The sequence below is a fragment of the Cupressus sempervirens genome, chromosome 4 (assembly GCF_028749045.1).
Source record: "Cupressus sempervirens isolate cs-2001-9-10 chromosome 4, ASM2874904v1, whole genome shotgun sequence".
Lineage (NCBI taxonomy): Eukaryota > Viridiplantae > Streptophyta > Pinopsida > Cupressales > Cupressaceae > Cupressus > Cupressus sempervirens.
This window is the reverse complement of record NC_143121.1, coordinates 55,485,384-55,509,986: the sequence shown is the minus strand read 5'-3', so window position 1 is coordinate 55,509,986 and position 24,603 is coordinate 55,485,384. Positions and strand designations below refer to the sequence as shown.

The window sequence follows — 24,603 nt, the reverse complement described above, 5'->3', positions numbered from 1 at the left end:
AACGATAGACATGCATACTTCAGTAGTTAGAACAGGGTTTTAAGTGACAAAAATGACAGATATGCATGCTTTAGTAGTTAGAATAGGGTTTTCAGTGGTAAGAATATGCTATGAGTGCACTTAGGAGACAGGTAACAAGTGGCAAGAGTCCAGAAAATAAGTGCCTATGAAAGATTATGGTTAGTTTATATGACCTGGTCACTTATTGGGCACATCTAATCTGTAATAACATGTCTATGTAGTGGTAGAGACCAAATGGGTATTTCTAGCATAACGAATGGGGTCATTAAGTTGCAGATTAGAATGTAGGGCATACCAGAGAGATTTTATAGTGGCATTGAAGAGGCATAGATGCCAAAAATGCATGCTTAAATAATTCAAGTGATAGAAGAGCAGTTAAAAGGTTGCCTGGAGCAGTAATAAGTAATTTTAAATGGCATTTTTGTAGAAGATCTGCACCCAGATCTGTAGCACATCATTCAAGTGGCAAACATGTCATGATGACATGTCTAATTGATCAGAGCAGGGTTTTTGTGATGAACATTCCTAGAAGAGGTATTTGAGCTGATAAAGAGGAGGTCGTAACTTTTGAAATAACAGGGGTGACATGATTAAGATGTTGAGCGTCTCATAAAACTTCAAAATGGAAAATATGACAAGTAGATGCACCTAAATATGTGATTTTCAGTGGCAATAACCTATGAAGGGCAGGCTCAGTAAGGTTTTCATTCTTCTCAGGTTGTGAATACAGTGCTTGACTTTTCAATCACTTATGGCAGCAGTCTTGCAAAGTCACCCAGGGTTTTATATATCGGTAGATCAAACTGTCAGAATAGCATCTATAAAGGACATTTCTCATATGGAATTTGGTGTTTTTTGTGAAGCTTTCAGGTCAGCATTTTTCTTCTTTAAATTTTATTTTCAGTCATCTTCATTTTCTCAGTATTATAGTGATCAGTTGAGGGTGTCACTTGTTTGTAAACTTGCTACTACAGGTCATATGTTTCCAGCAGATGTTCAAGCGTCACCAACAGGTTTCAACCATACACACGCATCATACAGTTGTAACAAGTTCCCGAATAGTGTTCGGTAGGTTTGTGGCCATACTGTTTAGGGTTTCCAGAATATGATTACGAGAATGAATTTTTTTTGAGGTTTTAAATTGTTGATTATTTCTAGGTTCCAGACTACGTTGTGCTCTCCCTGGAAGACATCAGATTTGAATCTCCAGGTTCAACTGATGGAGTTGACAACAGATTAGGGCTTAGGATTTAGAATATTTTAGAATTTTTAACATGCTTTAGAGCTATAAGTTGCATCAAAATCTCAGAAGGTGTTCAAGTTTCAGCTTGCTAATTTTGTTTGCAAGAATTTGTAGTAGAGGTTGTTTTGGAGGTCCAATATTTGGGTAGTGTGTTAAGGCTTATGTTTAAGTAACTTATTATTTATTATTTGTTTATGTTAGTTTCTTCATTAAAGTACTATATTCTCTCTATTAGGAAGTTTAAGTGCTTGTGCTTTAAAGCATTGACTTTTGTAATAAAGTATGAGTGTACTAAGACTCCAAATTCAGCACTTTGTAACTAATAATAAGCGCTTTGAGAACAAGAAATTTGTAATGATAGTTGATGCTTTCTTATACTGTTGAAATATCATTCTATATGTCATCTTTGTGTCTTCTTTACTATGGTAGTAAATTTTTAAAATCAATCAAATGTAGATTTTAATGTCGAGCTTTGTGTTGGAAGCTAGATATTTAAGCCATCACCAAGCTTTTGTATTTGATCAAAGGTTGAAGCCACTGAAGTTTTCTTAGAAAATCTCAACACAATTTTGAACAGTGGTCTGACCTTATAGTAGAGATATACACCATCACCCTTAGAATCCTCCAGAAATACCACTATCCACAAGATGCCAAGAATTTTTTGTATTTAAGACCGAAACTGTTGAAGTTACTTGAACACCTCTTTGAAAATCAAGTTGTAATGTTTCACCATGATCAAAGCCACTTTCACTATGATTTATAGATGGAGTGGCATATGTGTCAGCTAAAACGTATTTATGTTGACACCGAGATCATGTTATTGCTAGATATATGGATACTTGTTGGATGAAGGAGCATTCAAGAAAAGATCTTGATGCAGGCTAAAGAATGAAGACATGGCTTGCTGCCATGAGGTCAAAAGGTTGATATCAGATTCAAAGGGAGTCTAACAGCTCATAAAAAACCTCCTTGAATGAGGAGGTCAAAAGCTTGATATCTTCTTAATGAGTACTTATCGGTAAGAGAGAAGTTTGAGGTGAAAGGCCTTATTCCTCCCTTTGATATGGTTCATGGTGAATGTCATCTATGTGACATCATAATAATACTATGCCAGACAATCCGTGGCGATTTTCCTTGTACCTATGATACAAATATCTTTGTGAGGTGACCATCTCACAATGATGGTTGAGAAATCCTTTATGGTGGGTAGTGCATGTAGTGATAACCGAGGACATGCCATAATGGTAAATATCATAAATCAATTATAGAGGATAGCACATACGGTTGTATCCACGGATATAATGGTAGATATTTTAAAATCCTTAATGGCAGATAACACATATGGTGATACCCGTGGACATGCCATGTATAGAGTTGGAAATGTGAGTCAAGGGTAAGTGCCTAAGCTCATCACATAACCTATACATACATATAGATATAGAGGGAGGGAAGTCAAGGAAAAGAGTCATTTTGATCCCAACTCAAAAGAACTAGATCTAGAGAGATTAGTGCTAACCAAATAAGCGAGAAGCACTAATGCAAACTAGGTCCAGGAAGAATAGGAGAAAGGTATCCAAGTCCTTGAAAACCCTAGATGTATAAACGAAGTTAAAGCTAGATATAAGTAAATGTGGTGAAAGGACAAAGAGGGTAAAGAACACACCCTTAGAATCTGTTTTATGCTTGATGTTTTGATCGGAACGAATTGAAATCGTTCGAATCTAGGCTTGAAACTACATAACAGACAAAATGCAAAAATCTTTTAGCAAACTATTTGGGCTGAATTGGATCTTAAGGGGCAAAATGGATCATCACGTGTAGTACACCCCTGATGGACAGTGTGCGGTGCTGATTCTAATTGCGGAGATCTGAAGAAAGCCGAAAAGGGTACTTAGATTTGCAACCTGTTCATCGATTCAATATCCGCAACTTGCAAGAAAAGGTTTTTATTGTTGATGGGGGCTTTTGCCTCAGTCAAACGCCAATTTAGGAATTAATGTTGAATTGAAATAATTGAAATATAATGAATGTAAAGTAAATGTACTCACCTTACAAAAGCTAGGTCTCTTGAATCGAATGCAATGTGCCAACTTCACCAATTGTTTTGGACAAAGAAGATGAAGATGAATGGATGTAGAAGATGTAACAAAGGATCTTGAATGGATTGAAGAAGATCTTTTTACAGTAGCTCTTCCAGTGATTCACAAGGACACAAGTATGACCAATAGCACATGTACAACATAACATAGAATGATAGATAGAAGAAGTAAGATACAAATAGAAGAATGACATGATATTTCAATTTTTTTATCATCTTGTTGTCGTCGGTAGAAATTGTCTATCAGTCGACGGGTCCCTTCGGGAAGGAAATTGTGTATTAGCCAACGGGTCCCTTCGGAAAGGAAATTGTGTATCAGCCGACGGGTCCCTTTGGAAAGGTTCTTGTTATGTAGCCGATGGGTCCCTTCGGAAAGGTTTTTGTTATGTAGCGACATTTTGTATGTGGCCGACGGACTCCTTCGGGAAAGTTCTTCGGAAAGTATTTATAACCCCTTCGGGAAGCATTGTATTCATTTAATCTTATCATAAAAGCATAATGTAATGTTCTAGCATATGCGAATAATAATAAGAAGAGTTCTGCTGTTCGTGTTCGTGTTCATTATCTGTGTGCAATTCTTAATTAACCTATGCGGTAAATATTTGGCGCCATTCCTCGATGGACCTGGTACACAGGCAGGTGGATATGAATTAAATGCCGAATCAGTTGAACAAAGATAAGAATAAGCTGAAGGAAAAAGATGACATATGCGTTGCGCAGGAAAATTTAATTCTGGCTCAGCAGACAGAGCGTTGAAGGAGATTTCAGAAGATTGCCGACGGAAACAAGAGCGCGGAAGGATTGTTGAAGGAGACTCGACAATGGCTTGATTTGGTGGAAGAAGCTAGGGAGGAGTTTCTGAGCCTACATACGCCATGGGAAGAGAATCCTGATGGAAGGAGATCGACTCGCACAGCTCGGAGTGCCGAGGGAGCACGAGCATGGAGTGACCTCTTCATCCGAGATATACTTCCGGAACGGACAGCCTCGGTTGACGAAACCTCTTCTTCACCAAACATCGCAGAAGTTGAAAACAGCGCGAAAGTCGAAAATAGTGCAGGTGTTGAAAATAGCGCGGGTGTAGAAAACAACGCGGGTGTCTAGAACAGCATAGGTGTGCAGAACAGGGTGGGTGTCCAGAACAACGCAAGTGTTGGAAACAGCGTGGGTGTGCAGAACAGCGCGGGTGTTCAAAACCGTGCGAGTGTTGGAAACAGCACGGCTGTCCAGAATAGCGCGGGAGCTCAGAATAGCGCAGGTGTTCAAAACAACGCGGGAGTGCAAAACAGCGCAGGTACACAACAAAACCCTCAACATATAGTGATAATGGTAGGTCCGAAGGAAAAGTTGCCAAAATTTGATGGTAATGAAGCAGTTGATCCCATTCAACATTGTAAAACATGTGAAACAATCTAGAGGGAAAATGGCATAATAGATACAAACGAATGGATCAGACAATTTCTCGCTACCCTACGGGGTGTTGCGATTGATTGGTTTATTGATACTGATCCACAAAAGTTAAACACTTGGGATAACATTAAGGAGTTAATCGTAGAATTTCAACTTCTGCGTGACGATAATGAAATTGTAGCAGAGAGATTCAATACCAAACAAAAGAAGAATGAAACAGTACGGGTCTTCGCTAGGAGGTTGAAGGACTTAATCAATAAAATGGAGAATAAGCTGGCAGATGGACTCCAAGAAAGATGGTTCATTGAAGGCCTTCACCTGAAGTTGCGGAAAAAAATGAAGATCGTGCCACCATCGACATATATTGAAGTGTACAATCGGGCAATGAACCTTGAAAGTGACTAGAAGACAAAAAAGAAGAAGAAGACCAGCTCATCCGATTCAGATGCCGACGAGCCTTCAGGAGAAGATAGCAGCGACGAGGAAAGCAGCAGCAAGAAAGTTCATGCTCTTTAGAAGGACATGCTTCGGATGATGAGGGAGTTCAAAAACATGAACAAGGAGACTAAGGGCAACGACCTATGGTGCACAGAGTGTAAGAAAGAAGGCCATACGAAGGGATCATGCCCGAAAGATCAATTTTGTGAGATTTGCCAGATTATGGGACACCCGGTAAAGAAATGCCCTTTCAATTTGAAAACAAGAACACCGCAGCAAGTGTTCCTGACACAGGAGGCATCCCCGTCAGGAGGGAACGGGAACACCAGTACGGAAGGTGCCACATCGGGTGGATATAGAAACAACTGACACGGTCAAAACAACAACAATAGCAGCAACAACAATAATGGCGGAAGGAGTCGAATTCAGTATGATGCGAATGGTCGGCCGATAGTTCAATGCTGCGCATGCAATCTGTGGGGTCACTTTGCTCGAGAGTGCACAACAGCGAACACATCGAAGTTGCTATGCCGATGGTGTGGACCTGGCGATCATGATGATGCTAAGTGCCCGAAGTCTGGAGTAAACTTGATTACTGTCGAGACAGATGAGGAAGAAGTTCTGGCAATCACTCGGAAGTAGGCGAAGCTATACCTTGATCCGATAGAGGAAAAGAAGAGACTGGAGGAAGCACGGGCAAAGATCCAGAGAGCAACGCAGATAGAAACGACACACTTGAAGGACACGCCGAGTACCTCCGTACAGAACTGTGTAGAACATAACATTGTACGGAAAATATTGCAAGCTGAGATACCCGTTAGGATAAGTGATCTGTTGCTCACGATGCCTTAGCTTCGATCGGGACTCACAAACATCCTTCCCGTTGCTCAACTACCAGGAGAACATGGAAGGAAGCAGGAAAGTGGAGCAAGTACAGTGGACAAAAAGGAGAAGGAAAGTGGCGCAAGTGCATAAGATCCGATGCTGTTAGCTCTTTCATCCGGACGCTATCCGATGGTTGTTGAAATGGGCATTCTTGGGACTGTGCTAACGGACACAATCGTGGACGGAGGGTCTGGTGTCAATGTGCTGCCAGAGGATACCTGGAAAAAGTTGGGACAACCAACATTGTGGCCACCTACCTTCCAGTTGTTAACAGCCGATCAACATGGAATCAAGCCATTGGGAGTACTTACAGCGCAACCAGTGACGATTGGAACACAACTGTTCCTGTTGGACTTTGTTGTGATCCCACTGAAGCGGAGAGGATATGATGCCATTCTGGGCTGGGGGTGGCTGATACAAGCCAAGGCAAAACACGATTGGAAGAAAAATACTTTATCACTTGAAAGCAAAGGCCGGAAGTATGTCATCGATCTACACACTCAGATGGTTGGAGAAGAAGCTCTATTGTCGGATTCCGAAGGAGAAGATGATGAGAGGAGGTAGAGTATGGAACCCGATCAGGAGGGAGTCCTACGATTGGAAGGAGATGACGATCTGGATTCAGTAAATGGTCTTTACCATTGGCAGATAGAGGATTATGAGCTCTTTCCAAGTTGTAATATGCTAAGGATCGATGAAGGTAAAAAAGAAGAAGGAAATGAATGTCCGAAGGAACACAGAGAAGCCGAAGGAGGAAATGAATGTCCAAAGGAACACAGAGAAGCCGAAGGAGGAAATGAATGTTCGAAGGAACACATAGAAGCCGACGGAGGAAATGAATGTCTGAAAGAACATGGACAAGCTGAAGGAGGAAATGAATGTTCGAAGCAACCCAAAGAAGCCGAAGAAGGAAACGTGGGTATGACTGAAGCTGAAGGACAGAACATACAGTACAAACCCAAAAGAAGGAAAGATTCTACTGTACGACTGCGCAAGAAGAAAGTATTAGGTCGAACCACAGATATAGCAAAAAGATACCGGCAGCAAGGAAGACACACGATACGGTCTGCATAGGCAACAAAGAGGAAGGGTTCAATAAAAGTTGTAGTAGTACAGAGTGAATGTGTTATTGACGGACAGAAGGGGCAGCTGACGGAGTCCATGGTAGTGAGCTTCGGGAACAAATTGGGCGATATGGAGATGACACAGAACAGGCGTAGCAGGTTTCAACTCAGACAGTGGGTGTTGAAGTACGACAACCGGAATGAGATCAAACCAGGCAAGTTCAAAGTTAAGTGGGTCGGGCCGTATCAGATCCGGGAAGTAGGGGACAATGGAGCAATAAAATTATGGACTTTGGATGGACAGGAAGTGCCTCAGGCGGTGAATGGCTCGAAGTTGAAGGTATACCACGGCCAGAAGACTTCTGCGTCAGAGAATGGCATTCGGGCGACCCCTTCGTCGTTGTAGACCGACGATGCCGACGGTCGAAGGGAAAAATGACTTTGCTATTGAAAAAAAAAAAAAAAATAATGATGAAAAAAAAAAAAAATGAAAATGAAAAAAAAAAAAAAATGATGAAAAAGCTACTGTACGGATTTTTGGAAACAAAGCACCGTACGGATTCTTAAATGTTCACCGTGCGGTTTTGAAGGAAGTGTACAGATTTTCCAGTCTAGTGTATGGATTTTCGTGCTGTACGGATTTCGCCAGGTTTTGCATCTTGTTACGGATTTTTTGGAATTTTTGAGCAGTGTACGAAAAAGCATCAAGTTTGATATGTACCGTACAGATTTTAAAATGATGATGCAGTGTACGGTTTTTAAGTAAAGGTTGTCGTACAGATTTTTCAGTTTGGCAAGAGCGTACGGATTGGCATAAAATTGTACGATTTCCTTCGCACATGAATGTACGGTTTTTTAAGCTATTTTAACCATGCACCGTATGGACTTTATTGAAATCACCGTACGATATCCCAGCACGGATTTTTAACAAAAGTTATGGTACGGATTTCTAGTATAGTGACTGTACGGATTTTTGGGGGGGTTTGATCAGTACGAATTTCTACATGTGTTGTATGGATTTTTGAGGAAAGCCATTGACACTACGGATTTTGGCCGTACGACGTACGAAATTTGGAAGTAAAGATAGCGTACGGAAATTATAATTTGGAATGCGAGGTAATTGTACGAATTTTTCAAGCATATCATGTGTACGGATTTGGATTGCAAGATTACAGATTCTGAAGAGTGGGGTTTTGCCGTACGGCTTCTACTTTCTATTGGGTAGCACAGAAGGGTGATAGGAGGGTTTCTAAAAAAAACAAAAAAAAAAACGTCGACAAATCAGGAATGCTCAGAATGAGTATCAGATGATGCCACAGGGTAGAGGAAGAACCAACGATTGCCAGAAAGAGTGTAGAATCGGCAGAAAATGACAAAAATGGTGTGTTCCGTGCAGTTTTGTGTGGGTTTCAAAGTGCTAATGCTGCCCCACGACCTCGCGGGGGCGCTACCCCTCGACCCCACCAGGGGCGTTGCCCCTTGGACCCTCAGTCGTTGCGGATATTAGTCGTGGGAGTCTAACCAGTTGAGAAGACTTAGAGCTGTTGCAGGCATGGAGTGTCTGTGTACCAGAGGCACTAAGAGTACGTGTTGGCAGTGAGGCTGTCTTGGTGGATGCGTGGAGAGCTCGAGAGGAGCTGATCATCCAGTTGGAGGTAGTGCAGCGACACTTGGTTCAGTGTACTCAGAATTGGAAGGCAAAAAGCGGCACAAGTGGCTATCAGGGTCAGATGTCAGATTGGCTAAGGTGATAGTGTTGAAGACCAGTTAGTCAGTCAATGTATTTTGGTTGTTGATTTGTCTCAGAGATTTTGTAATAGTCGTCAGGAGACGAATTTTCTTTTTGGGGGGGATGATGTCGTCGGTAGAAATTGTGTATCAGCCGACAGGTCCCTTTGGGAAGGAAATTGTGTATCAGCCGACGGGTCCCTTCGGAAAGGTTTTTGTTATGTAGCGACATGTTGTATGTGGCCGACGGACTCCTTCGGGAAAGTTTTGCGGAAAGTATTTATAACCCCTTCGAGAAGTATTGTATTCATCTTATCTTATCATAAAAGCATAATGTAATGTTTTGGCATATGCGAATAATAATAAGAAGAGTTTTGCTGTTCGTGTTCATGTTCATTATCTGTGTGCAATTCTTAATTAACCTATGTGGTAAACACTTGTGTTATTAGAGCAACAAAGGTCGTCTAAATAAATCTAAACAAACATAAAGAAAACACAATACAAGGGAAGCACATTAACAATAGGAAAACACATAAACTACTATTATAGAGCACTCACTTCAAGCACGTTTCCCTCCTCCCCTATCTTAGTCAAAAGTAATAAGAGAAGGTGGATGACTTGCAAGAGGAACTTTTTCTAGTGCAGTAGGAACAATTTTTAATTCGAAAGGACTCGAGAGAGAGTCACTATGCTCAAGTGTAGCTGTAAGCGTAAGCTGCATATAAAACATGTTAGGTAAATCAACATCAAGATCAATAATCTCATGCTCATTAGTACCTTCTTCATCTATATTAATAGTAATAGAATCCAAAATAGGAATACTCTTTTCATTAGTTTGATTAACTTCCTTGATAGACATGGGCTGATGAGAAGTATCAATACGAGCTTTAGCACGAGCTTGACTGTTCTTTTAACATTCTTGAGCATGTCGGTTATGCTTAGTTTTATTAGAGATTTGTGAAGACAAGGGAGGATCAACAACCATAGGCTCCTTACCTTTTGATGGCACAAGGGAGGAACAAGAAGAGGCTAAGATGTAGAAGAAGGAACCATACTAGTAGGTGTCGTGCTAGAAGAATGAACCACACTAGGAGGATCAGTAGATGCAAGAGGTGGTTGACTATTAGAAATTGAAGAATCTGAAGAAATAGGCATAGAAGGTGTAGGTAAAAGACCACGAGAAATATCCCAAGGTATACTTAACTCAACCATCTTTCAACATTTATGAGCTTGATAAGTGCAAAAAATATAATCTAGACGAGTAGGATCAATACGAATAGAAGGCCAAAAGAAACCCAAAGTAGCACAATGTCAAGTCTAGAAGGATGATAAAGCCTATGATTGATCATCTTAATTTCACAATCATAAGGAAATTTAATGCATTGATGAATAGGGGAAGCAATGGCTTGCATGACAGTTAACCAAGGTAAACCAAGCTTCATTTGGAACTGATTGGAAGTAGGAATGACAACAAAGGTAATATTCACCACTTTATTATAGATCTCAATAGGAAAATAAATGGACCCTTGTGGAGGATACAAGAAACTATTACAAGTTTGAATCCAAGTGTTAGTTGAGTCATAGAAATCACGATAGTTTTGCTTAGCATATAAATGTTCCTTAGTAATAATGTTAACCATAGAAGTAGGATCAATAAGACACCCATAAGAAAGATATTTAGCAATCCGAGCAGTAATATAGAGAGGATCACTAGGAGCCTTGAACTTATCAGCATTAGTGAATGAGATAGTAAGGGCTCTAGAGAACTTAGGATTGGGTTTAGGTTTAGGTTGATCATTAGATGTAGAGGGAATGTCTTCCTTAGGTGGAGGTGGAGGTGGAAGTTGAACTATAGGATCCACAACATTAATAGTATTATCATTCTCTCATCCTAAGGTATCATAAGAAACATTCACTTTAGGAGGAGAGGAAGGATGCTAAACAATAGTAGTAGTACTATGCTAAGGTAAAGGATTAGTGTAGATTTGAAGATTTTGATTAGGTGTTATAGGTTTATTCCCATTATCCTGACTATCAATAGATAATGCTTTAGAATCAATCAAATCTTGAATCTTATGTTTCAAAGAATAACATGACTCTATATCATGTCCAGGCTAGCGATGAAATTGACAAAAAGCTTGAGGATTAAAATGCGGACTCGATGTAGTAGAAGGAAGAAGTGGTTTAATAGGAGGAAGTGTAATCATATTAGTACTAACCAACCTACTCATGCTAGAATGTAAAAACTCAGAAAGAGGAGTAAACTTTGATTCATCCAAAAAGTAGAGGAAGAAGTAGTGGCACCTCAAGATAAGAAACTACTTGATCATCTATTGTGTTTGTGGCTTTGTTAATCTTGACATAATTGTTAGGTTTCTGAAATTTGTTAGGATTAGGTGCTGCATTGCTCTTATTAATAAGTACAGGAACTAATGGAGTGGTGCTCTCAAACTGACTCACTTGTAATTGATAATGTTGAATTGTTGCACAACATTGTGAAAAAGATGTAAACTCAATAAGCAAAATCTTATCTCCGATGTCTTTTTGTAAATTCACAATAAACATATGCTTAATTTCAAGATCAAGTTCAAGATAAGAAATCTGGGCATGCAAATGCTTAAATCTACCAATAAAATCAGCCACTTTCTCCTTAGGACCTTGTTTACAATGCACAAATCAGTTAAAAAAATGGAAGGACCAATATTATTTTGAAAATGTTGAATAAAAGCATTAGCAAGTTTATGAAAAGAGTCAATAGAATAAGGCGGCAAAGAGCAATACCATTGCATAGCTTTGTCACAGAAAGTGTGAGAAAACAACTTAGCTAAAATCCTATGATCATGAGCATAGTCACTACATAGTACTTAAAGTCTTAAGATGGGTCACAGGATCACCTTACCATTATAAGTTTCAAGGTGAGGCATATCAGCTTGTTGAGGAGCAGCAGTACGGATAATGTTAAAAGATAAAAGGACTAACCATATCACACATAGGAACATCAAACTTAGATTGAGTGAAAGAAGCAAGATGTTGTAAAGAGGACACGGTATGAGCAAGTCTAAGGATAGGGGAATTATTAGAAGAATTAGGTGGTACAGACACATTCAACACACTAGGAGGGTGTACGCTTTAGCTGGAATAGAAGGAACTACGCGCAGAACACTGGGAACCAAAGTAGGGGGGTTAGGATAAGTGAAAGGAACATTATTATATGAAAACTATGAAATCAGCAATGAAACAAGCAGAACACTCACAAGAAAAGAAGGAAAAGGAAGACTACTAAGAGGATTAGACACCTGAACAGAAGTAGTCACAATAGGAGCAACATATATAGGAATGCTAGAGATGGGTATAGAAACAAGCAAAACAAGCTCAAGAGTAGAAATAGGTAGAGCCTTCCCTACTTTAGAAGCAACTTGAGTTAAAGGCTTAACATGAGTATGGACAAGGCAAGTAAGACCATGCAAAAGATTAACTCTATGCTCATCATCATGGATCACTTTCTTAAGAGCATCAAAAGCAGCAATAGTCTCTATTCCTGATTTTCTTGTAAAAGCCAATCATGCATTTTATCAATCTTAGTAGAAAATTTGTCAACTTGTTCAAGAGGAACCCTTAAAGCCTCATCCTCATCATTGAAGGATTAAGATCATGAGAAACCATAAGGTCACTAAGGTTTCCAAGGTGAGGAGAAGAGGAATCCAGACCAAAAAGAGCCATGAGTGTACGACTTCTTCTAATAGGAACGCTATAGGTAGGACTAAAAGTAGTAAAGCTCATACACCAAAGAAGATGCAAAGAGATCTAACCGTATGATATGAACTCAACTCCAATGTAATGTAAAACAAGATATAAAGGTTGCAAAGAAAGATCGCAAGATAATGCCATTCGAAGATCTAACTCTAAATAAGAAATCTAACCCCAAATTAGAAGGGGCAATGTTGTAAGTCGGGTTCACCAATAAATGTAGGTTTAGGAATGTGAGTAAAGGGTAAAGAGCCTAAGTTTATAATAACCTACACATACATATACATATAGAGGGAGGGAAGTCAAAGAAAAGAGTTCTTTCAATTCCAATTCTAGAGAACTAGATCTAGAGAAATTAGTGCTAATCAAATCAGCAAAGAACAGTAACGCAAACTAGGTCTAGGAAGAATAGGGGAAAGCTATCCAAGTCCTTGAAAACCCTAGACTTATGAAAGAAGCTAAAGCTATATATAAGTAAATGTGTTGGAAGTATAAAAAACCTTTAGAATCTGTATTATGATTGCTGTTTTGATTGGAATGAATTGAAATCATCGGATCTAGGCTTGAAATTGTGTAAGAGACAAAACCTAGAAATCTTTCGATGAATTCTCAGGGCTGAATTGGATCATCAAGGGTGCAGTGTGCCTCTGATGGATAGTGTGCAACATTGATTCTTATTGCCCAATTCCGAAGAAAGCATAAAAGGGTACTCAAATTTGCAACTTGTTCGTCGATGTGATATTCGCAACCTACCAAAAAAAAGGTCTTTGTCATTGATGGGGGGTTAGCCTTTGTCAAACCCTAGTTTAGGAATTAACCTTGAATTGAAATAATTGAAATAGCATGAATGTAAAGTAAATGTATGAATTCACCTTAAAAAAGTTGGATCATTTGAATCAAATGCAATGTGTCAACTTCACCAATTGATTTGGACCAAAAAGATGAAGATGAATGGATGTAGAAGATAAACTCCTTCAATTGCTTGAATGCTTAAATCCTTGATCTTCAATAGAGGAATGCTTGAAGATTTGAAAACTTGAATACTTGAGTGCTAGAATTTGTGGATACTTGAACACTTGAGAATGAGATATGAAAATTGAGAAAATGGAAGGGTTTATATATAGATCTCAGAATTGACTATCTCCTGTAGGTTGAGCTGCCTAGGAATTCACACCTTAAACATTCTTGAACACAAGACACGAAGAGGAGACCTAAAATAGGTCCTAATTTGGGGTGCACTATGCCCCTGATTGACCCATTATGGGCGTACCATGCCCCTGATTGGTCAGGGGTACATTGTGCCTCTAACAACTAGGTCCTGGAACCTCTGGAATCCCTTTGGGATCCTAAAACAAGTCCCAGATCCCTAGAATCAGAGATGTAGCCATTGCGGTGCAATGAGTAGACGCCAAGTGGATAGATGAAGGGAAGGGAGAACCTAGCAGGATAGATCCTACCTCGAGCTTAATGATGTGAAAATATGAGCTTTAAAGAGGATTTATTAGGTTTTACCCCAATTCCACCTAGGAGCTAAACCTTCATTAAAATGGAGTGCATCCAATTTAAGACAGTACACCATGAAGGTGAGAAGTGCATATGGTGCTATTCAAGGAGATATCGTAAATCCATTATGGAGGACAAATGCATATGGTGCAATATCAAAACATATTGGTTGATACCTTAAAATCCTTCATGGTGGATAATATATATGGTGATATTCATGGACATGCCATGAAGGTGGGAAGCACATATAGTGGACATATGATGATATCTGTGGACATGCCATGAAAGTGGGAAGCACATACAATGCTATACAAAGAGATATTGTAAATCCATTATGGAGGACAAGTGCATATGGTGCTATCCAAGGACATAATGGTAGATATCACATGAAGTGATATCCATAGATATGTCGTATGAAGATATCCAAAATTCATTAAGAGATATATGTTGTAAACCTTAATGATAAGTTCATTATGCTTTAACATGGAAGCATCCCTAGCTAAAGAGAGAGTGTTGAAGTTAGCTTTTGGAGGCTTATATATCTGATTCACAATGATGTCTCTAATAATACAAAGTATTATTTCAGACATAAATATGTAAATAAACTAATCACGACTTACCCAATATTTCTTCAATAATAATCTATTTAATTTTACTAATCAAGGATAGTCATTGTGACACAACTTAAATGAATTCCTCCTTTGCTAAGAGAGAGTGTTGATTTTATTGTAGCTGTGGTTGAAACCCACAAGCCAACCTAAATATTACAAAGGTTGTGATTATTCATATTATTATGAGATAATATAGTATTACTTATTATTAATTATATTATAATTACTATGTTATATGAATATAGAATAATTATAATATTATATTGATAATATAATAATTTTGATAATATTATTGTATTGCTAAGTATAAATATTGATAAGATGTTGATATATATTATATTAATATAATTATTTATTGTATAATTATATTAATAGGTGTCCCTTGGTGAAAGGGCACCTCTCACATATATTATATGAAATAAGTGATCTTATCATAAGAAAGAAAAGATATTGAATTATAAAATAAAATAAAAACAACAAATTTTATTACATTTCGCTGTTTCACAAGTACAAAGAAGGAGCTGCGAAACAATGAAGGCATTGCTATATTGTAGGATCTACAACATTGGGTTGTGGAAATGCAAAATAACATTATTTTATAAGAGTTTTTAATGCTACAAAATGACAAGTATTGCCATTTTGTGGAGGTGAATATGACCATTTACAAACTAGTGAAAAAGTATCGCTTTTTCTTCTGAAAGAAGAAAATTGGCTAGCAATTAGGTGAAGGACTAAAACAAGTGAAAGATCACCACATTTACGAAGTAATGACACCTATTGAATGTGAATGGGCTTGCAATTTGAAGAGGTGGTAAAGGAATTTAATGAACACAAATTTGTGAAATTTTATTAAGTGTTGGATAAAATTTCTCATTGAAGTAGGCACAAGGTGAGCACCAAGAGCTGAGAAGCTTGGATGACATTGGAAGAGGGACTGACTTCTACAAATACGAACTAAATAATAAGTTCAAATATCTTCGCTATGCTAGATTTCTTTTATTCAAAATGCCTAAAAAGAAAGAATTAGAAGAAATCTTAGATAACCCTAAAAATGAATCACCTAAGATTCCTTTGCAAAGGGTTATGTTGAATGCAATACATGGGTCAGAGGACACTGATGTTAAAAATGTATTTTAGATGTATAGGGAGAATTTAGGGATGCCGAAATTCCAGTTCTAGGTCAAGGTGTGTTCTGGTATTTCTATAAGAATAGGAATGAGGGAGTCCCACTTTCAAATCCATGGAACCTTAACTTAGCCAAAACAGTAGTTCCCAATGTGTTTGGTAATGTTTGTCTTATTGAAGTATTGGTAAATAATTATTAAAAAAAACCAAAATAATAGGAGTGTAAAATGGGAATCCAATTTTGGTTGTCACTAAATATGCAAAGCATAATGTTTCGGTCTAAACAAACAAGCCCTTGCAAAGATTGATAGAGAAAAGTTCAAAGTTGACTACCAACAGTTGTTGAAAACATTCAGGTTGATAGAAGCGACATTTTTTAGAGAAAGTAGGGAGAAGAATAGATCGAGGCCTATTACAAAGACCACACTATTCTCTACTCAAGGATTCATGAACATTTTTTAGAAAACGTATCATGAATGGGGCCAAGTATGTGGAGATGATTCTAAGTTTAGAATGTATATTGGTTTAATGTTTATATCTACAAGGATTTAGAACCCTAATGTCAATTTGAGGTTTGACATCGCTATTGAAGTTGAGAGGCTCATCCACAACCAATTGGTCAATTGGAAAGAGAAGAGGGTCTTCAAACATTATTCTTTTCTATGTCATTTGATTTTGTTTTAGAATAACAATGTCTTTAGGCATAGCATGAAGCTGACTACCATGGATAATCAAGGAAGTATGCATCCTATTCAACTATAGTGATTTGTGTGGGATAAGGATAGATGAGATTGCAATTTTCAAGTGTTGCATGGTATATTTTGTTTTTGGATATTCAGGGCACTAGTCCTTCTGATTAAGAGGTTTCTACTCAAGATAAGGAAGGTACAGAGGCCATTGGAGTATAACCCTGGGAAGGGTCATACCCATCACTTTGCAGACTGGTTCTTGAAGGGAGATCATACTCTTATCAAAGTGTATCAAGGTGTAAACAAGCCCTTTATAAGTTGCCAATTTTTGTACCAAAAAGAATAACATTTCTAGAATTTGTTTGGTAGATGATGTGGTTCAAGGAGTCTATGCACAAAGAAAAAAATGGACCTTTTAATTCATACAACTAAATATGCAGGCTTTTCTATTAGTTTTGATGCTCTTGAACAAGTTCAAAAGTATTAGAAGGAGGGGTACTGTTTATAGGATGGGACAAAAAGAACACATGATCCTGAGGATTGCATTCACTCTCTCATCAAACACGTTACATTAGGATAACATACATAACAATATAGCTCAAAATTGTATGACACTTGAAGGATTGATGCAGAAGTGGAAGAAATAGAGCATCCTGAGGAAGATTTAAGAAGATAAGAAATGAAGGAGAGATCCTTGTTTCCATAATGAACAAACTAATGAGGTAAGAAGAATGAAATTATGTTTAAAAGAATTTGAGAAATTATATAGAAAAGCTTCTAGTGACACACCATTAAAGGTGAAGCCTCATGCCAAGAAGCATTGTTGGTTAACCATTCATGGTTCATTAGATTCAGAGGCTACACTTAGTTCCCCCAAAAATCTAAAAAGGGATGAAACATGCTTACTATTCCTTACGGTGATTTAGGGGAAGAAGGTGACATTGAATTGGCCACAAGTGCATTCAATGTAGTAAAGAACAATATTGAGGTAAATAGGCTTGAATCTCCTTTAACGTATCAAGAAAAAGTGCATGGCTAGAAAGTCCAAATTCAAAATGCTGTAAAACCCATTGATTTCATTGATGAAAAGCAAGTCACATCTTCAAGGTTCATTGAAGATGAAAATTTATGGAGTCTTGAGAATTCAAGGATTTTAGATTCAAGTGAAAATGGAAGATTTTGAATAAAGAAAATAGGTCAACTTGATGGGTATTGATGAGTCGACGTGAGGAAGTTGTCAATTAGATGCTCAGGGAGATGAATCTTTATGAGATAAGTTGTACTCTGGATGAGGCCAAAAGAATGGTCTTTGTAAAGTGACATGTTGATCATTCTAGGTTTATCTTTGAAACATTTATTTTTACTTGATCAAGTTAGAAAACAAGAAGAGCTACACTTGTAGCAAAGTTCAATCCAAATGAGAAGATAAGCAAGTTTGGATATGATCCAAAGACTAAGGTTCTTACCACATGGGTTAGCTTTAAATTCCCTCACAAGCCCAGGCTTCTCAATTTTGTGAAAGGAAAGAATGAGATGGCCATGGTGCAAACTATGGAAAACATTGTCCCATTAGTGTTAGCAATTGAACTCATGCAAAAACCAATGTTTAACAAAGATCAAGTAAAACATATGCAACAACAGATTGATCAAGTTAATAATCAAGAAACAAAATTGATTAGGGTTGTAAATGAATTGTATATTGAGAATGCTACTTGTGTTACATCCCAATGTTTGGCTCAATTTAAAAATGTTCATATAGCCGTTGAGGTCATGTGAAGTCAGTTTACAAGTAAAATCAATTATGACCATGTGAAAAGGTAAGATGATTAATCGTTATAATTTCATATGAAAATGACAAGTTAGTTAACCATTATGATGATATTTTAATGTTATCTTAGAAAGTTGGTTTGTCATTGTGGATTCATGGAAAGTGAAATGGTGATTAGGTAGGATGATGGTTTATGAATAATAATTGTTGTGGTAATTATGGTTATATTGAGAAATATGATATTATTATGGAGAATTTCTTCCCTGTAGGAGCACATCGAAGGGTGTGAGCATTGCGAGAAAGGAGTTGGGCACGGGGGGTACCACCAACTGTTGAGCAAATAAATGAGTCCTAAACCATCATGACTAAGGATGAAATAGTTAGACAAGCAAGAAGAACAAAGGATGACCATGAGCTAGCCAATTAAATTAAAAACATTATAAAGAACTTAAATAAGAATATTACCTTCGTTATGTATTGATCTTTGTGTACCTTGAAAACTATCATATCTTAATATAGTAATATGACATCTATAGTTATACTTGAGTGGGTATGAAATGTGTATATATGTATACACATATGTATGTATGTGGATATGTGTACAAAATTTATCATCAACATATACATGTACACGTACGTGTATATATATATATATAGACACATCATAATTACTTAGGCAAGCATGAAGGTATAGGTATGGTACTAATATACCAAGACATGAACTAGGTGTATTTTTGCCACCTTTATTTTTATATCTTCTTGGCTCAGAATTTAGTCTTTTATTTAAATATTTGAGCAAGAACGTTGTGTTGCTATTGCCACCTTTAGTTCATTGAGTTAGTGTAATCGTTTGAATTTCTTTTGAATTTTTAATTCTTGGCAACATTTCTTGTCACCGTAATCTTGTTGCTAACTGCTATGGGAGGTCTCTTTTCTTGATTGATGATTATTTGCATATATTTACTCTTAGATCATGCTGTGAGAGCTCTCTCTCTCCCTCTTTTCCCCTCTCTGGAATATATTCTCTTGTTCTCTCTGCAGTTCAAATTTGAGTATTATTGCTTTCCTCATTTTTTTTCATTTTCACACAAGTGCTTTTGTGAAATTGAGCTTTTCCAAGAGGATAGAAACTGATATATATATATATATATATATATATATATATATATATATATATATATATATATATATATATATATATATATATATATATATATATATATATAAGAGCCATAGATAGTAGGAGACTAAGTTTGTGTTATTCATCGATTTGTTGAGATCTTGGTGCCGACATTTTCACATACGTACAATATACATTAAATTGCCACCTAAATTAGGTTATGTTTAAATGTTCCATCTTAATCCTATGTGTCTTCCTTTCTGTTATGCCGTTAGTACTGTTCGGCTGTGAAACTATTATCTGGCTACAACGAATGAAGCCATGTGATGTTACAAGTTTTATTCTGTTACAAAAATATTTCAGTATAACTGTTCCAAAGAACCAAAGTAGGGGTCACCATACATATACATAATCAATAAGTCTTTGAGATGGTGTACTCGATTTATGAAATCAAATCAGAAACTTTAGTCATATTTCCTTATGATTTCATAGGTTTGAATGACACGACTTTATGGCAAAGGAGTAAGGATTCATGAAATCCTGCATAAAATGAAATAAACAAAAGAGTTTTTAGCATTAATACTTGAGTACAAATGTAATTCAAGTCATGGTAATCTCTTGTAAGGATTCTTGTTGTCCAGTCAAGTGATGGTTGTTACTTTGGCACCAATTTGCTCAGTGATGGGTCAGTGGTGTCCCATGTCCAACTCCAAGGTAGGGAGGGCCTTTCTCAATTGAGATTGTGTGGGGATATTTAAGGGTCCGCGGTTGGGAGGTAAAGCCCTTGACAATGCTTCTACTCTCCCCAAATGCCAAGACATGCATAAGACAGATAAGTGACACATTCAATTATTTGCTAGTATTAGGTATTTTACTTTCTTGAATTTGAATTACAAGTTCAAGGTATGCTAGGTTGATTTATATCAAAAATCAGTGCCTTTTAATGTATTCAAAAAATAGTTAAATCAGTTGATTCTCCAAGTAAACACGAAATGTATTTGTTTGCATGAGATCGGCTTACTAGATGATTGCCTTTAATGAATATGAACGCATCTTTTAACTCTATGTTATTGCCATAGTTAACAATAGGAAAGAAAAGGGATGATACAATGGTATTTGATGCCCTAATGGTATTGGTCATTATGATACAATGGTATTTGATTCCCTAAATAGTATTGGTCATTATAATACAGTGGTATTTGATGCCCTAAATGTTATTGGTCATTATGATACAGTGGTATTTGATGCCCTAAATGGTATTGGTCATTGTGATATAGTGGTATAACTATTTGTGTCTTAAGTGGTATATGTGAGCTAACTTGGGTTTTGTAGATGCTACCCTAGGGGATTTCGGTTTCGGAATTTAGGGTATGGAAAACTTAAATCATCTATTTAGATTTATTGATGATGCCTTCAATTGTTAGTGATGATAATTCGGTTAAACTGATTATAATTGTTAATCTCTTTCGCATGAACATAACTGTTAAAACTGCCTTCTCATGAATGTGAAGTAGTAACTATATTTTGATGATATACTAGTTGTTAGCTAAGGCTCAGGAAAAGGGAATTTTACAACTTTGAAGGATGAGTTTAAAGAATTAAGGGATAACCAAAGTAGAGCTATTTTGTTACACAAGAATGCTCCTCAACTTGTAGATGTGAAGGATGACAAGGATTGGAGAGAGGAGAATGACAAGTATGAAAAGGAAATCAAATAGCTAAAGGTTGCCAACAAGGAACTTGTACTGAAAATTCCCAGAGTTGTGTTAAATACTTTGGAGCAAGTATTATCCCATAGGGTTGAATAGGTGATGAATAAATATGAAGAAGCTTGTAATGGATACCATACTTTGTTAGATATGCTGAAAATTTAGAGGGCCTTGTAAAGAGGGGCTTATGATCATGATCTTATTAGGTTATGTAATGTTACTCAGAGATCTAGATGCACCTCTTGAGCTAGGAGAAACTAAAATGATGATAAGTACAATCCTTGCAAAACTCAGGTACATAGGAGAATAAAATAAAATAAATGAGGAATATTTTTTTCATACTATCAAGCATTGGTTAGTTCTTGAGTTCATGGACAAAGAAGGTCATGTCAAAGGCCTTGGGGGAATGGAGAACCGATTACAAGGATTTGGTTCCTTGAATCATTTCTCACTTGAAGGAGGACAAGGACTTAATCTTCAAAGTTTCAATATGTTCTTGGATAGGGTTATTGTTTTTGGTAGCAGATTTTCCAAGTTTATAGTAGGGGCCATACAATCACAAATAATAAGTGTAAGCATCATCTTCTTAGTATAATGGACACCATTAATTTTTCCCAATGCATGCTCAGATAGTAGAATGGGTGGCTGAATACCTATAGCCATCAAAGAGGTCTCAAAAAGGGGAGCATGTGCTTGAAGAAAAGGATTAGGTTGGTGATGAAATTCATGAAGATTGAGACCCAATGGTCACATGCTTTGCATCCTTGTTATTCTGATTTATGTTTAATATCTTAAAAAGTTGTGATGTACCCAATTTTAATATAATAATTTAATTAATTAATTAGTCCCATAAATAAAATAAAATAATAAAGAGCCTTTAACTAATAAATACGGGGCCCAAATTAATTAAGTAATAAAATATTCTCAGCCTGTTGTAAATCTCTAGATGCTTCTTGGAGGCCTTTATAAGGAGATGGTTGGGCATTGTAATTCATCATGGATGGAATTTGACTTGTCTTTGTATTTTCAGAGACTGTAGGTTGAGGAAGTTGTGCATAGTTTTTGAGGTGGAAGACCCTCCCTATCCTGCTTGTCACAGTTTTGGTGTTTCAACTTCACCCTATTCTGCCATTGGAGATATCATACGGATATTATACTTGTGCTTAAAATCTATCAAACGTTGTCATTGGAGACTGCTTTGCATCTGCTCAGGTTTTGTCCAATGCGTATGTAACTTTGCAGTATTACTGGATCTGCGAATATAATTTGTGTTGCAATATCATTATTACTGGATCTGCAAATACAGATCTTTTCTCTTCCCATACTTGTGCTAATATTCTTATTAGAAATGTCTCTGCACGATCTCGATAACACTCAGAAGGTATAACAGTAAGTGCACACAAACTCCTATTGAAGGTAACACCTGGCAAATTCACACAAACCTGACCTAGAAACTGCTTCTGTATGGAAATCATCTTCAGTGTATAGTCTTGGTTGACCAGTATACAACATCAACTGTCAGAGAGCAAAGGGAGGGTGTACAGAAGACACAATGTACACATAGTTGGGGCCATCACCATATGATGTCCATATGTCGTACCACAACTAACTATACACCTGCACAGAAATACCATACAGAGGAGGAATTCTACACTGTACAGGATGTCTTGAGCCTACTGTATGCACAGTTGGGAGCCAACTCTACTCAATCTCAGGTCTTAGACAAAGTTCTTCCTATTTTCATAGGTCATCCCTAATAACGGAACATTACAAATTATTAGGAATTAATCATGATATTGGTCATAGTTAGGAAAAGGCATTGTGCAAACGGTTTGAAGCTTGTTGCTTCTCCTCATTTGGTACAAAGGAGAAACCAAAACCCTATTATACATCCACAAAACATCCTTTTACTCTTTATGCAGTTCAATACTTTTCAGCTTTAAAGCAATAGAGATCAGTATTTTCTTTCTTATTTGAATTGTGGAAGATTGTTTATCTTGATCAGTGCTCTAGTGATTATCATTTTTGGTGAATGATTGCTATCTTAAATCCAGATGTGAAAGTTATATGTTATCACTGCAAGATTGGAAAAATAAGATTCATCTGAATATAATTGTCTATTTGTGTCTTGTTCTAATTGGTCCATTGCGGTTTAGTTAAATTCAATCAGACTAATTGTAGTAGAGCTTTATAATCATAGCATAAAGTATTAGATAGTTGACAAGCTCATTCAAGGCAAGGGTTTAAAAATTGTCTCTCGGATTTACATAGGTTCTGGAAGGCGGTGACTCTATAGCTCAAAGGAGAACAAGGCACTGGTCCATTTCATATAAAATACATTCAGAACATAATCAGATAATAGTAGGAGCAGGAGATAAGTAAAAGGAAAGGTTAGTTCAAATAAGAAGTTACTTGCAAGAGTTGAACAGAATGCAAGTAGAAGCAAGAATCAGAAAGGAGCAGTAGATAATGACAATTAAATTCAGAAGATAGTAAGATAACAGTATAGATAAGATAAAGAAATAATAAAAATTAATCAATCAGTAAATTAGATAATCTGTTTTGAAGACATACCTGCTTTGAGATAGATATCAGAAGTAGCTTACAGTTAGAGACATAATCTTCTATAAAAAGCATCAACTAGGATTAGTTGGTGAGAAGATTCACTCACGTAGGTCCTGCAGAGGCTGAAGTGCAGGCGAGCATAACCATAGTCTGATTGATCCCATTTGTTGGCCAAGTCAATTGGAAGACTCAAGCATAGAGTCAGGCACACTCTTGGAACTTTCCAATCTATTGATTTGGGAACCGACACTTTGTATCAGTGATATTTGTCTACCCAAGTTCTAGTGTTGCATACAACATAGCATTTTAATTTTAATTTTTTTCTATTAAGATAGAGCATAAAACTGAAAAGACTGTCAACATAGCAATTCAAATCAGTTTAGTGGCTGAACTGAACAGAAACTAAGGCCTACGAGGTACCGAGGTACCTATAACCAATTACCCCAAAAGTACATCTCTTTTACAGATATAAACATTGAGAGCATACACAAAAATACAGGAACTTTATCAAAAAGACATTTTCACAATTATCCCAAGCACCAATGATGTTATTGCTAACATCAGTTCTGTCAGTTTGCATAGCTTTTTAATTATTGAGAACATAACTTTCTAATTATGGAGATCATGTGGTAATGACCCAATTTGTTATTCTCTTGAAATATTCTTTGCATATGATTATTGGTCTTTTCTTGAGCAAGTAGGAAGGTATTGTTTTTTCATTAGATTAATAATTTCATTTAAAATCCTTAAAGTCTTTCTTGTGAGGTAGGAACAATAAGCTGTCTTGTTCTCATGTTGGAGGCAAAAAGATTGGATATGGTTGTTACATTTATGGGCAAAACTACACCAAAAACATTTTTTACTGTGAATAATTATGTA

At 37.0% G+C, this 24,603-nt stretch overlaps 1 protein-coding gene and 1 long non-coding RNA gene across 6 annotated transcripts in view; one reads left to right on the top strand and one right to left on the bottom strand.

Annotated features, from left to right (window-relative positions):
• Positions 1-24,603, bottom strand: part of LOC149559912 (uncharacterized) — a 207,799-nt gene that overhangs the window by 88,785 nt on the left and 94,411 nt on the right. For all 3 annotated transcript variants that reach the window (XR_016363638.1, XR_016363637.1, XR_016363635.1), the window contains one exon: positions 23,831-23,952. This is a non-coding gene — a long non-coding RNA (uncharacterized LOC149559912). The remainder of the gene's footprint in view (positions 1-23,830; positions 23,953-24,603) is intronic.
• The window catches only part of LOC149559913 (transcriptional activator DEMETER-like), a 212,555-nt gene that overhangs the window by 94,099 nt on the left and 93,853 nt on the right, over positions 1-24,603 (top strand). The window lies entirely within an intron of this gene.